This window comes from Elephantulus edwardii, unplaced genomic scaffold, assembly GCF_000299155.1.
Source record: "Elephantulus edwardii isolate Elephantulus edwardi_28Jun2011 unplaced genomic scaffold, EleEdw1.0 scaffold00071, whole genome shotgun sequence".
NCBI lineage: Eukaryota > Metazoa > Chordata > Mammalia > Macroscelidea > Macroscelididae > Elephantulus > Elephantulus edwardii.
In genome coordinates this window covers 8,776,457-8,790,247 of record NW_006399821.1, presented here as the reverse complement: position 1 = coordinate 8,790,247, position 13,791 = coordinate 8,776,457, and the positions used below count along the sequence as shown (strand labels likewise).

General features: G+C 38.2%; 2 pseudogenes; both read right to left on the bottom strand.

Annotated features, from left to right (window-relative positions):
• Window positions 1–652: 652 nt before the first annotated feature.
• LOC102848275 lies at window positions 653–877 on the bottom strand (annotated as a pseudogene).
• Window positions 878–5,036: 4,159 nt separating this feature from the next.
• Window positions 5,037–5,637, bottom strand: LOC102877132 (annotated as a pseudogene).
• Between the last annotated feature and the right edge of the window lie 8,154 nt (window positions 5,638–13,791).

Sequence of the window (13,791 nt, the reverse complement as noted above, 5' to 3'; positions counted from 1 at the left end):
CCTTTTTACCCTACTGGAGAAGTTTTTGGATGTGCATAGGGATTTGAGTCTTAGAAGATCCCATTCATCTATGTTACCTTCTCCTGGTTGTAGGTCATTGTTCTTTTGAATTCTACATCAGAAAGTTCCAGTAGACTTACTGGCTTCAGAGAATCCATTAATTCTGTGTTTGGATCACTTTTTCGGGGTGACATCTTGCTTTGCTTTTTGGTTTTGGGCAAAGAGATGGAGTCATCTGTTGAAATGGTCTATAAATTAGCAACTTTCTCGGCCAGCCAGGTGCTGCAGTGAGATGGGGTCCAAAAGAGTCTGCATCTTCAGTGCTGGCTGTAGATGGGGCTGGGGATGGCTGGGGAGTGTTTGAGAAAGAGATGCAGTTACCTGTTGAGATGGTCTGTGAATTAGCAAGCTTTTTGGCCAGCCAACTGCCACAGCAAGGACCCATCAGTGCTTTAAAATCACCAGTGGGAGAGTAGCACGAGTGTTTCTTTGTTTTCCGTGAAAAGCCCAGAATAAAACGATCCACGGTACTCAGCCATTTTTAGACATGGGTCCCTAGAGGCTCTGCCAGTGAATAAATTCCTTTCTCTTTGCAATTTAGGTGTTCAGATGATTCTTTCTCACCCTCAGGTCTTGCCCTCCTGCAACAGTATCAATATCCTTTTCTTCCTCTGAACCGTGATCTGTTATCAAACATTGATGTATTAGATTTTAAAAAAGAGTATTTCAAAGTTTTGTAATTTCTTTCCTTCAAACATTGTCAAGGTGTTTTTGTTACCTGCAGCACACAGTTCGACTGCAGCAGACATAAGCCCAGGTCTTCTTTCAGACCTGTGCACATGCTGCCCTCAAGCTTGCCCTCATAGCACCGAGGCATAGTAATAAGCCCTGCCTGTTCCAGACTTGTAGTTGCTTCAGGCGGCAACAACTGATATCCAGTTGGCATTTGAGACATTGCTGATCTCCTCTTTTTAGTAACTATTGTTGTTGTTAGGTCCCATTGAGTACAAGTCATAGCTACCCCATGAACAACAGATTTTAAATCCATCATGTTCTGTGCCATCTTCACACTTTCTGACACACTTGAACTCATTGTGCAGTCATTGTATTAATCCATCTGGTTGAAGGTCTTCCTGTCATTCGCTATCCCTCCACCTTTCCATGCATAATGTCCCTGTCGAAGGAGTAGCCTCTTCTAGCAATATGGCCAAAGCATGTGAGATGAAGCATTATCATATTTACCTTCAGGGATCACACTGGCTACACTATCTCCAAGACTTATTTCTTTGTTCTTTGACAGTCTACAGGCTATTCAGTGCTCTTCTTCCATACTGCAGCTCAAAGACATTGATTCTTCTCTCATCCTTATTCATTGACCAGCTCTGAGATGCATAGCAAGTGATTGAAAAGACCATGGTCTGAATCAGGGGTACCTTAGTTCTCAAAATGACATAATTGTAAGTGTAGCTTTACAATAAATATGAGGTTCAGCTCTAAACAGGTGCTATTTGCCTGATAGTATTGTAGGCCTTTGCATTCAATCATCTCTTGTGAGTCTCTGCCTTCTGTAACCTGTAATCCCAGAATATCAGAAACTAATCAGCATACAGATTAAATAGGTATAGATAAAGGATACAACCTTCAGGTACATATTTCCTAACTTTAAACCATGCAGTGTTCTCTTGTTTTGTTTTCAAACAACCTCTTGGTCTAGATACAGGTTTGGCATGGGCACAATTAAGTGTTCTGGAATTCCCATTCTTCTCAATGATAGCCATAATTTGTTATGATTCATAGAGTTAAGTGCCTTTGCACAGTCATAAAACACAAATTTATATTCTTCTGGTATTCTTTTCTTTCAACCAGGATCCATCTGACATCAGCAATGATATCCCTGTTGCCATGGCCTCTTCTAAATTCACTTTTAACATCTTGGTAGTTCTCTGTGTACTGTTTTAGCCATTTTTGAATGGTGTATCAGAGAGCTGGACAATGACAGAATTGTCCAGGATGACAGAAGAATTGTTGTCTTTGAGTTGTGGTGCTAGAGAAGAGCATTAAATATACCATGGACTGCCAGGAGAACAAATAAGTCTATCTTGGAGAGAGTGAAACCAAGTTTTTCCTTGGAGGCAAGAATTTGAAGCTCTTTCCCACATACTTTGGGCACATGGCCAGGAGAAGAACATCATGCTTGGAAGGGTGGAGGTACAGCTCAGGAGAAGACGACCTTGGATGAGATGGATTGACATGGTAACTGGGGCAATGGTATTAGGTGTGTCAGAGTCAGTGAGATTGTCTCAGAACAGGGCAGAGTTCAGAGCTGTTATACATAGGATTGTTATAGTCACAAGTAGCTCAATGGCACTTAACAATAACAATAATTACAACAAAAGAAGCAGTATTTTACTTGCATATGATATTAATGATATTGTTTGACAATTTCCACTTGTCCATTTTCATTGACAAATTGTATTGAAATACCTTTCTTGTAAAGGGAACAAACATTGATCTGTTCCAGCCACCCAGTCAGGCAGCTGTCTGCCAAATTTCCTGGCATAGACTGGTGAGCACATGCAGAGCTGCATCTGTCATTTGAATCATTTCAATTGGAATTCCATCAATTCCTGGGGCTTTAATTATTGCCAATGCCTTCAGCACAGCTTGAATTTCTTCCTTCATTAGTTTTGGCTCATGGTCACACAGCATTTCCTCTGGTGGCTTAGATATAGGAAGCTGCACTGCCAATCCCAAAGGTGTGAGGTTCAAATCCACCACCTGTTCTGCGCATGTATTTACTACCTCTGAAAACCAGCTGGAGGGTCAGCTATGGGTTGGTTCTGACTTGAGGCCATACAAAACCAGCAAAACTTCAAATAGTAATAACACTTTCCCCATTTCCCCTAATATTTCAGTGTGGTCCAATTCTTTTTAATACAGTGACTCTGTATTTCCTCCTCCTTCTTTAGATGTTTCCTGGATTATTAGCATTTTTTAAGTATTGAAACTCCAGGCTTGAATTTGTTTTTCAGTTCTTTCAGTTTGAGGAATGCTGAGTGAGATTCCCTTTTTGTTCTCCAATTCTAGGTTACTGCATATTCCATTATAGTAAGTAGTTTGCCTTGTCTTCCCAAGCTGCCTTTTGAAATCTTCTGTTCAGCTCTTTTATTTCAGCATCTCCTTTTATTTTGGCTTCTCAATGCTTTAGTGAAATATTCAGAATATCTTCTGACATTAATTTTTATTTTTTTTATTTGTCCTCTGTATTTTTAGTGACCTTATTATACTTTCCTCATCAATTATATCCTTAATGTCCTCTCACAACTCCTCTTGTCTTTGATCATTGGTGAAGCGTGCTTCACACTTATTCTTAAGATGATTTTTAAATTCAGATGGGATCAACTCCAGGTTATATTTTGGTTCTTTTGGACTTTTGGTCATTTTCTTTATCTTCAATTTGAACTTGCACATGAGTAATTTATGATCTGTTCCACAGTCAGCATCTGGTCTGGTTTTGACTGCTGATATTGAGCTTCTCCAATGCTTTCTTTTCAAATGCAGACAGTCTGATTCCTATGCAGTCCATCTGGTGAGCTCCATGTTTAAAGTCATGTTTTGGTTTTGTTTTGTTTTAAGATATTTGCAATGAATACATTATTGAACACACAAAATTTGATCATTCTACTTCTGGCTTTGTTTCTGTCACCTTTCTGGTACTTTCTGAGTACACTTCCTTAATTGTTTCCAATTTTTGCATTCCTGTCAGCAGTTATTGTTAACACATCTTGGTTGCATGTTTGGTCAAGTTCAGAATGCAAAATTAGATAAAAATCTTCTATGTCCTCCTCTTTGGTTCTAGCTGTTGATGCATATATTTGAATAATAGTCATATTAACAGGTCTTTCTTGTAGGCATATGCTTACTGTCCTTGTTGAGGATTGTTGTTGCTCTTAGGAGCCAATGAGTAAAGTATGACTCATAGCAACCCTATAAGCAACCAACTCAAACCCTGCCCTACTGTGTGCCATCCTCATCATCTCTGATACACAAGGACCCATTGTTGAAGTAATTGTGTCAATCCATATCATTGTTGACTTTCCATCTTTCCAAGGGTTGTGTTTCCATGTAATAGCCTTGTCTAGTTACATGTTCAAAGTATGAAAGATGAAGCTTTACCATCTTTGCTTCCAAGAAGCAATCTGACCACACTTTTTCTAAGACATGTCTTTTTGTTCTTTTGGCAGTCCATGAGTTATTCAGTACTCTTCTCCAACACTACAATTCAAAGCATTAATTCTTTTTCTATCATTCTATCATCCCTATTTATTTATTTTTTGGTTGACAGTTTATTAAATATACTACATTTCTACCTTATTCTGCAAATTTAAAAAATCACTCACAAAAGGGCTTAGTAAAAAAATAAATTTTCTAGAAAATGACCTGCAAAACTAAAATGAGAATGAACTCTTTATACATTTATTAGATGAATTGCTGACATGTTAGGATTCCTTTCCTTTAACCTGTACAGGTGCTTAATGAGGATGCACACAGGTGGTGGCCTGAGGCTATCAAGTCTGACATTTGACTTGACTGTGACTGTGGATGCATAATGTCTATTAATAAAACATATTCAATCTAACATTGTTTGAGAAACAGGACAAAGTATTTCTTTTACAGATCCTTTTCTAAATCTATTATTTATACATGCCTTATCTCATTTATAGACTGAGCTGTGTATCCTGATGAGGCTAAGAAATTATCTCAAAAACAAACTGGAGTCTATTTACAAAACATGCAAAGGAGATGTTAAGCAGGTGCTGCTGTCTGCAATCACTGTTTATAAATGAACAGAGCGAGTAACAAGATCTCCCTTCACTCCTGCAGACCTAGGCAGTTGCCCTCCTTTCTGAGAGAAATACACTTTCAGGGAATGGACTATAAAGCGGCATACAACACAAAGATGGAAACAAAGAAGTTTGCAAATTCTTTATATTTCTAGCTGTTCAGGCAAATATTTTTGAGAGCTTAGGTTACTTCTAGCTGCAAAACAAGAGCCAGCTATTAAGCAGCCTGAGTGCTACAGTAATTGAATACATCACCATTTCTCCTTTAGCACGTTCTTTGTTCTCTTCTTTTAGAAGTTGTAGACATCTTCTTAGCTTGATTATCTGAAGTCTTAATGGATCAATATCTACAACAGTCATGTTATCTGTGGTTGCTTCAATTTTATTTATATTTGAAATGTCATACATGAAATCATTCCTGACCAGCTGTCCATTTTGGTGAACAGCATTTTCACTCATAGAAAGCTCTCTTTTTTTAGTGTGCCATCTGAAAATTTAGCAGTCTTTCACTTAGTGTTAGTATATGGGGCAGAGTTTTCATTGCCAGAGGCTTAAGAGAATTGACTGGATGAGGTCAAGATCTGCTTGAAAATGGAATGTCTTCCTTGTTTCCTGCAACAACAATCCTCTCCAGAACCTGCATGATTACACTGGCATTTGGAGCTCCTTCTTGAAATTCTTGTTCCAGAGTGACATTTTGTGTTGCCACTTTTAATTTTTCTAGGACCCTCATTCACTGACTGATACCTTCAGTGTATTCCATTTCATATTGAAGTAGACTGATTTCTGCCATCTCAGCAGCAGTAAGAGAAGGAAATGCTGCCCCACTCATTAACTGTGTTACAATTGCTGCTTGCTATCTGAAACTATCTGCTTCTGTGCTTCATATTAATTCCTTTAACTTGCTGCAGTGTGGTGAATTTAGGGCCACGTGTGTCCCCTGGTTTGGGGGAGGTAGGTTGTCTGGCAAGGGCCCCGGCCCATTGGCTCTGGGGCATTCACTAGGGTGGGTGCTCTCGCAGGCCGTTGGCCAAGCACACAGAGGAGCCGGGCAAAACATGGGCCAAAGCCTCAGGCAGCAGGCCAGTAGCGGTCATCCTTATTTATTATCCAGCTCTCTGATGCACAGCAGGTGATTGAGAAGACCATGATCTGAATCAGGCACACCTTAGTCTTCAAACTGACATCATTGCTCTTCAGCAGTTCAGAGAGGAGGTCCCTGACCACAAACTTGCCCAGTGTAATATGCCTAAAACACCCAAGGGTATTGATTGTTGATTCAAGCAAGATGAAATCACTTACAGCTTCAATCCTTTCTCCATCTATCATAATTTTGACTGTTCATCCTCTAGTGAAGACCTTTGTTTTCTTGATGTTAAGATGTAATTCCTACTGAAGGCTGTATTCCTTGCTTCTGCAGCAAGTGTTTTATATCTGCTTCACTTTCAGCAAGCGAAGTTGTGTCATCTGCATAATGCAGGTTATTGAGGTGTTGAGGATCGAACTTGTCTACTTTAGGCTTCAAGACATTTAGTCTTTCCTAATTGAAGTTATGGTCACAAATAAAGAGACTAAGCAAATATCAGGAAAAACAAGAAGAAACTTAATTGTTCATGTTGATGATTTATTGATTGTTGTGTGTTGTCCATTTAGAACTGGCCCTTCACTGACCCAACAGTGAGTTTTCAATTGTAGGGGAGGAGATTGCTAATCCTCCTTTGGAGCAGTTGGTACCTCTGAGATTGCAGAGCAACTTCTTATTATTAGGCCAACAGAACTCTTTAGACTTTTTTTAAAAAAAGGAAAAGATGTTTAAACCAAATGATTAAACTGAAAACTTTAGATTATTATTTTTAATATATCAACAGACAAATACTAAAAGTAAAAGCCAGGGCTTGTGGTACTAGGAACATTATCGACAGGAGAGACAGGCTGTGGCATTAGAGACCTTATCACCAATGTCAGATGGTTCTTAACTGAAAGCAGAGAGTACCACAGGAGTGTCTATTTGTGTTTCATTTACTATACAAAGGCTTTTGGCTGTATGGATCACAAACAAACTGGGGCCAATCTTGAGAAGAATGGGAATTCCAGTGTACTGGATTGTGCTCATGTGAAACCTTATACTTTGGACTAGGAAGCAGTCATCAGAACAAAGCAAGAAAACACTGCATGGTTCAAAGTCAGGAAAGGAGTGTGGAAGTGATGTGTCCTGTCTCCATACCTTTTCAATATATATATATATAACAGATCTCCATATCTTTTATATATATTATATATAATATATATAATATTATATATACACACACACACACACACAGAGAACAGATCATTCAGCATTCAGGAGGCTGTACTGTATGAGGAGGAATATGGTATCAGGATTGGAGTAAGATACGTCAATAACTTGCATTCTGCAGATGGCACACTTTGCTTGCTGAAACTGAAATGGACCCGAAGGGATCAGTTCTTAGAGAAGGACATCATGCTTGGAAGGGTGGAGGGACAATAGGAGAGGAAGACTCCTGATATGATAGATTAACACAGTAACCCAGATAATGGGGATAGCTGTGTTGGAGACAGGGAGACAGGCCCAAGATAAGGCAGGATTCAGAGCTATTGTAGCGTCGCTGTGAGTCACAGGTGACTCAATGGCACATAACAACAACAATGATATTTATTAACTCATATTTTTTATTGTAAATAAATTGGATGCATAATGTAAGTGCTTAATTTTTAATAAATGTGACATATACAAATATGAATACCATATAGATTAATTGAAGGGTTATGTAATTCTTAGACTGAATCATAGATTCAGTGAATTTTAAAAAGCTTTTAATCCAGATCTGGGCTATAGTCTTTGCAACTACGTGCTATGCAACAGAGAGAAAGAGAATTGATGCTTTTGAGCTTTCGTGCTGGAGAAGAGTGTTGAATATACCATGGACTGCTAGGAGAACAGACAGGTTTGTCCTGGAGAAGGTGAAGCTGGAATGCTCCTTGGAGTCAAGGATACTGAAGCTTCGTCTGACATACTCTGGGCATGTTGCAAGGAGGGACTGGTCCTTGGAGATGGACATCATGTTTGGCAGAGTGGAGGGGCGGCAAAGGAGAGGAAGACTTTCAATGAGATGGATCGATTCTGTGACTGGAGCGGTGGGAATAAGTGCGTTTGAGATGGCTAAGTTGGCACAGGATAGGACACCGTTTAGAGCTCTTGTACATAGGGTCGCTATGAGTCGCAAGCGACTTGATGGCACATAACAACAACGACAACAATATATATTAGTCACTACAGTCCTGACTGTCTCTTGCATAGTATTTGCATTGTTGTAGAAATTTTTCTATTACATAAAGCTAGTTGTGGTTATTAAATGCCATCTAATCATAGACAACTCATAGCGACTCTATGAACTAAAGACATGAACACTTGCATAATTTTCTTCGTTTCTCCAAGTTTATAGGGTCTCCAGAGGCAAGCTATTTGGGAAGTGGATGCCACTCCTGCTTCTAAGTTTGTTTTAATTGGTGAGTGACACCAAGTACTGTCCACCATGGGTGACCAATATCGCATTTGGTACATTAGGGTCACAGAGTTCAACATCACAACAACCATGGGTTACCTCTGTACAGCAAATCAACAGACCAGTGCTATACCACATAAAGCTAGACACATCTGAAATAATTTAGATATGGCAACTTAAGACTAGGTATTCCCCAGAGGTTTCTGTAGGTTATGTACATTTCCATCAGGGGGCAGCAAAGGACCAGCATTATTCTGTTTTTATTAAAGCAGAGATGTATTCCTATCACAAACTTTCATGATACTAATCTTACAAATGCAAGGATAAATGAAGAGCATATTTATACTTTTACTTGTTTTTAAAATTATTTTGTGCACAGTGTAATAGAGTTTATGCACTGCACAATTAACCCATGTGGTCTGTGGTACCAGGAATTGGACTAGGGACAAAATGTTGGCTCTTAGGAAAGTTATCAGGGTTTGAATTTTGAAAGCCAGGCTTCCTAGCTGAGTAATCTGGAAAGAATATTTAACTTGTCTGAGCCTTTGATTCCTCCATTTTAGAAATAGAGTGTATATGTGGGGAGGGGGAATAGAATAAAGCCTACTTCACAGAATTTTAAGAACAAATTATCATTGTTAGGTGCTATTAGTATGAGTACAACCCATAGCAACCCTCTGAACAACAGATCTGAACACTGTGCTCTCCTGTACTAACAATCTCTGACACACTTGAGTCCATTGTCATAATCACTGTGTCAATCCTTCTCATTGAGGATTTTCATCTCTTTTGCTGACTCCACCTTTCCAAGAATGATTGATGCCACTCTTTAAGGAGTACTAGTCTACCCTAGCAACAAGTATAGCCAAAATATGTGAGACAAAGCTTTGCCATCCTTGCCTTCAGGGAGTACTCTGGCTGTACCTTCTCCAAGACATAACTGTTCTTTTGGTAGTCCATGGGACATTCAGTGCTATTCTCCAATACCACAGCTTAAAGGCATCAATTTTTCTTATGCTATCCTTATTCATCATACAATTATCAGATATGTAGCAAATGACTAAAAAGACCATAGCCTGAATCAGGCTATTAGCTGTGTAGTACATTTTGTAGTAAAAAAGTGTGAAGTCTTCTACTTTGTTGTTCTTCAAAATTACTCTGGCTAGAGTTTCTTATTTTTCACATAAAACTTATGATTAGATTTTCAGTTTCTGAAAACAATACTATTAGAATTTTGATTGACATTTCTTTCATTGTATCTGGGAATTGTATTGCATAGTGTTAATATCTTAACTATATTAGTTTCGAGTTTTGAGCATTTGAAACTAAACATTTGCTGCAGTCTTCAATATAGATTGAAACTCACATCAAGAAAACAAAGATTCTCACCATTGGGCCAATTGACAGAACCAGGGTAAATGGGGAAAAGATTCAGATTGTTAAAAATTTCAGCTTGCTCGGCTCCACAATCAATACTCTTGGCACCAGCAGTCAGAAAATCAAAAGACAAATTGCATTAGGAAAATCTGCTGTCAGAGAACTGTCCAGGGTGCTAAAGAGTAATGATGCTAGTCTCACAACTAAGGTACGCCTGATCCAAGCCATGGTCTTTGCAATTACTTGCTGTACATGCAATTACATGCTGGAAGATACCTCTTGGAGAAGAGTCTTGGACATACCATTGACTGCCCAGAGAGCAAACAGCTTTGTCCTGGAGAGAGTAAAACAAATTTATTTCTTAGAAGCAATGGTTTTGAAATTCTGTCTCACATACTTTGGGCATGTTGCCAGGAAGGACTAGCACTTAGGGAAGGACATTATGCTTGGAAGGGTGGAAGGACAGCACAAGAGAGGAGGACTTAGGAGGATATCAATTGACACAGTAACAGGTAATAGGGAGAGGTGTGTCAGATACAGTAAGGTTGGCTTATGATAGAGCAAGGTTCAGAGCTATTATACTTATGTTCCCTATGAGTTACAAGTGACTCAAGGGCACATAACAACAACAGTTCATGAACACAAAACATCTTCCCATCTATTCAGGTCTTCATTTTTGATGGTTGTTGTTGTGATTTCTTTTTTAAAGTAAATTTTTATTTTATTCTGGTTTGCTTACAAGCATTGTTTTTCACATCAGATCTTTCCCATTTCCTTTACCTACTCCTTCCTCTACCCATCAAATTGTGTAACCTTATTAACCCCCTGCCCATCCTCACCACCCCTCTGCTCTGACTTTTCCCTCACTTAGATCTTCATACCCATTTTACTAGTTATCTTTCTATTTCTATAATAATGGTCTTCTTGTTGTGATTTAAATGACAGTTCATAAAGTATACTGGATTTTCATTCAATCACTCATATAAATTATTATAATATTCATAATACGATTAGTTACTGTTATAAGAAGTTATTGTTTGAGTCAGGCACTCTTCTTTTGTTCTCTAATACTATAAGTGAATTTGTTTCTTAATCTCTTTTCGTAAAATTTCTCCTTTTTTTGGTCTATAGAAAACCAACTGATTTTTATGTTATGACATTATATCCTGAAACTAAATTTGTCTATTGTCTCTCTAAACCTTTTAATGAGTTTTTAGGGATTTTCTATATCTAGGATCATGTTATCTTTGTGTGGTGATAATTTAACCTCATCATTTCCAGTCTGGACATTTTTTCTTTATTTCTTCCCACCCTTTATTGCTTTGGCTAAAACTTCCAACATACTATTATGTAAGAATGTTGAGAGAGGACATCTTTGCATTTTTCTAGTTTTCGAGGCGGAAATGCTAATCTTTTCCATTGATTACTATGCTGACTGTTCATTTTCTACAAATGTCCTTAATAATGTTGAGAAAATGTATTCCACCCCATCTTGTTAAGACTTCTCATCAAGAGAAGTTTTTCTTTTTTCAGCGTCAATTGAAATGATCAGTTTTTTCTTTGGTTTTATCAATGTGGTATATTACATTAATTGAACTCTGGTGGCCTGGTGGTAAGGAGTTATGCTGACCACCCAAAGATATATGGTTCAAATGCTCAAGCTGTTCTGTGGGAGAAAGATGGGCAATCTCCTTCCATGAGATTAACTGCCGCCGAAAACTTTCTAGAGAGTCAGCTATAGGTGAGTTCCAACTCAATGGTACACATCAAAACAACAAATTACAATGACTGATTTTATAATGTTGAACTAACCTTTCATTCCTAAAACAAATGCCACTTGATCATGATGTTGGATTCTAGTCGCTAATATTTTGTTGAAATTTTTTATATCTATAGTGATGAAGCATATTGATTTATAATTTTCTTGTGATATCTTTGTCTTTGCTACTAGGGTAATAAAGGCTTTAGAGAAAGAGTTAATAAGTTCCTTCCTTCTCTGCTTTCTGAAAATGTTAACAAGACTAGGGTCAATTCTCTAAGTGATCAATAATGCTTTTCTTTTTCTTTCAGTCAAGATTTGAAACACACTAGCAACAAAGACAAATGAAGATATCATAAAAAAACTACATGCCAATAAGCTTCATTTTAACAAAATATTAGCAAAAAGAATCTAACCTCATTACCAAATGGTCTTTTAGTTTCCTGACTAATAGTGCCAAGGGTGTTGATTTTGGAGTCGAGTAAGATGAAATTTTTAAAAACTTCAATCTTTTCTCAATCTGTTGTTATGATGCCTATTGGCTGAGCGGTAAGGATTTTTGTTTTTTTGATACTGAGATGCAATTCATATTGAAGTTTGTAGTTCTTGACCTTCTGCAGTAAGGGTTTCAGTTCCTCCTCACTTTAGACAAGGAAGATTGTGTCATCTACATAAGTCTGATGAGCCTTCCTCCAATTCTAAAGCCACATTCTTCTTAAAGCCTAGCTTCTTGAATTATTTGTTTGGCATATAGATTTAAAAGGTATAGAAAAAGGTTATATCCCTGAAGCATTCCTTTTTTAAATTTTGAACCATGCAGTATTCCTTTACTCTGTTCAAACTACAGCTTCTTGGTCTAGGTATAAGTTTCACATGAACATAATTAAGTATTCTGGAATTCCCATTCTTCTCAATATAGCCATAATTCCTTGTGATCAATACAATCACACCTCTGCATGGTCAATAAGGCACAAATAGACATAATACTGGTACTCTTTGCTTTCAGCCAAGATTCATCTGACATCAACAATGATATCCCTGGTGCTCAGTTTTTTTCCTAAATCTGGCTTTTATTTCTGGCAATTCTTTGTTGATATACTGTCCTAGCCATTTTAAAAAAAATCTTCAGCAAGTTTTTGCTTGCATGTGATATTAATGATACTTCTTGATAATTTCCACATCCTGTTGGATCACCTCCCTTTGTATTGGGACTAAATGTGGATCTCTTCCACTCAGTTGGCCAGATAGCTGTCCTCTAGATTTCTTGGTACAACCTGATGAAGTTGTCCAGGGCTACATATGTTTGTCGAAACATGTCAATTAGTAATCTGTCAATCCTGGGAACTTATTTTTTATAATGCCTTCAGAGCAGCTTGAACTCTTTTTTTATTACCTTCGTTTTTGATCTTGTGCTACATGCTGAAATGGTCCTGTATCAGTGAATTTTATTTAATACAAGTAGAACTCAAAATTCAAACTTATTTCTGTTGAGTTGGAACTAATTTATAGCTTCCAATTGGCAGCATCAGCATGTATGGTGAAGAGATTGAGATAGTTAACAGTTTAAATTTACTTGGCTCCACAGTCAACACTCTTGGTAACTGCAGCCAGGAAATCAGAAGATGAATTGCATTGGGAAAGTTAGCTGTGAGGGACCTCTCAAGAGTACTGAAGAGCAACGATGTCAGACTGGAGACTAAGGTGCGCCTGATCCAGGCTATAGTCTTCACAATTATGTGCTATGCATCAGAGAGTTGGACAGTGAATAGGGCTGATAGAAAGAGGATTGATGCTTTTGAGCTGTGGTGCTGGAGAAGAGTGTTGAATATACCATGGACTGCTAGGAGAATAAACAGGTTTGTCCTGGAAAGGGTGAAGCCAGAGTGTTCCCTGGAGTCAAGGATTCTGAAGCTTCATCTGACATATTTTGGGTATGTTGCAAGGAGGGTCTGGTCCTTGGAGAGGGACCTCATGTTTGGGAGAGTGGAGGGGAGGCAAAGGAGAGGAAGACCTTTGGTGAGATGGATCGATTCTGTGACTGGAGTGGTGGGAATAAGTGCATTTGAGATGGCTAGGTTGGCACAGGATAGAACAGCATTTAGAGCTCTTGTACATAGGGTCTCTATGAGTCGCAAGCAACTTGTTGGCACATAACAACAACAACAACAACTCTACCTTGGGTTTCTGAGGTTGCAAATTACACTGGCAAAGGTTGCACATCTTTCTCCCAAAGAGTGGCTGGTTCTCTGTAAATGTTCATAAAAATTAATAAAATTAAAAAAAAAAA